We start from the raw sequence: 1,885 nt of genomic DNA on the forward strand, positions 1-1,885 counted from the left end.
CATAGCAAATACATTAAGAGACATAAACACAGGTTATATACTTGGATTTCACCTGATGGTATGCATAGGAATCAGATCGATTACATCTGTGGAAAGAACCGCTGAAGAAGCTCAATATCAGCTGTGAAAACTAGGCCAGGAACTGATTGTGAAACAGACCATCAAATACTCATATGCAAGTTCAAGCTGAAGCTGAGGAAAATTAAACCAAATCTAAGGCAACCAAAATATGACTTTGAGTCTATCCCACCTGAAATTCATGAAGGTAGAAAAGGTTATTTGGATAGTCATAGGTGGGGGGAGGGGTGGTTTGCGTGTAGCCTTGGGCAACAGGCCTGAAGACAGGACTTGAGGAGGGGTGTGTGAGGCTGGGAACAAGGTCAAAGGGAGAACAAAGAATTCAAGGAATATCAACAAAGGGAGTCAATAGCCTCAACTACCATGGAGTGCCCCTTCCCTCCCTAGAAGACCACCCACCTGGCTAAAGCACAATGGAATTCCCTCCCTTTCCTCCATAAAGAACCTTACTATAAAACCTGCCCTAATCCACTTTAGGGTGTGGTATTTCCCTGGTCTGTCCCTCTGCCTGTTTCTCTCTGCAGACCAAGGAATCTTGCCCAGCAGACCCCTTAATAAAGCCTCTTTAACTTCCTTTCTTTCTCTGGTCCCTTCCTTGAGTCCTTGGTCTTATGTCCCATGTGAAGACCTAACAGGGTGGAAGCTTTCTCTTAACTATATTTAAAGAAGTCTTGAGAGTTAAATCTCGGCGAGCTCTGGTGGCCTAGTGGCAAGAAACTGCACTGCAATCCCAGAGGTGCATGCACGGTTCAAATCCACCAGATGCTCTGCTGAAGAAGGAGGAACAATTGCCTCCTGTACCAATCAGATCCAATTTGACAGTACACACATAAAAAAAAAATAATAAAAAAATAAAAAAAAGAGAGAGTTAAATCTCTATACACTGGGATTGGTTTTTTCTGGAGTCACTATTTTTAGTGTGTTTCTGTGTGCACTTGGATCAGGTTTAAACATGCTATGGCTACTTCAGGTATGTGTAACTTTCTCAAGCTTTTACATAATTACAAGTGCAGGTGCACAAAATAATAGTTTTTCTCATGGATTAATTTTTTAGGACATAAATTAGGATTTATTAAGGTCTTTCTTTACCTTGAAAACTGCATTTCTTGGTCATAGTCTAACAGTATTTGTTGCCCATTTTTAAAGTTTATGACATGTTTTAAAGATAACTTGCTTCTGTATGAGTTCAAAGAACAGGTATTATATGCTGACAATTTGGTTATTTGTTGAGGAACTGTTCTTACATACAACAGGGTCATCAGCAATAGGGCAATTTCGTTGGACCAAATTTGTTGGAACAACTTAGCTAGTGTCTTTTTTTCTGCTTAAATATAGATATCGACTTGTTCTTAGAGTTTCTGGGTCAGTCTACTTACTCTAAAGCAAATAAAGGCTGAGAACCAGAGTGGAGAGGTAAAGAATATATTGTTTAGGTTTAATACTGAGAAATAATTAGATTGTGGGGTACTTGGTTATTATGGTGTTGTTATGTGCTGTCGAGTCGGGATTGGATATTACTGGGTGCTGGTGTTGTGTACTATAGAGTCAGAACCCATCCATAGCTGATGATCCTCCAGTGGATTTTCAGAGGCAGTTAATTGCATGGGAGGAGACTGCCCATCTTTTTCCCCCGAGGAGCCACTAGTGGCCTTGCACTGAGTGTCTTCTGGATCACAGTGCAGCTACTTGCCACTAGGCTACAAGTAGTTGTTATGTGCTGCCGAGTCGCTTGCCACTCATAGCGACCTTATGTACAACAGCCCTAAACTCTGCTCTGTCCTGTGCACTGTCTCTGACACTCCCATCC

The sequence above is a fragment of the Elephantulus edwardii genome, unplaced genomic scaffold, assembly GCF_000299155.1.
Source record: "Elephantulus edwardii isolate Elephantulus edwardi_28Jun2011 unplaced genomic scaffold, EleEdw1.0 scaffold00245, whole genome shotgun sequence".
NCBI classification, from domain to species: Eukaryota; Metazoa; Chordata; class Mammalia; order Macroscelidea; family Macroscelididae; genus Elephantulus; species Elephantulus edwardii.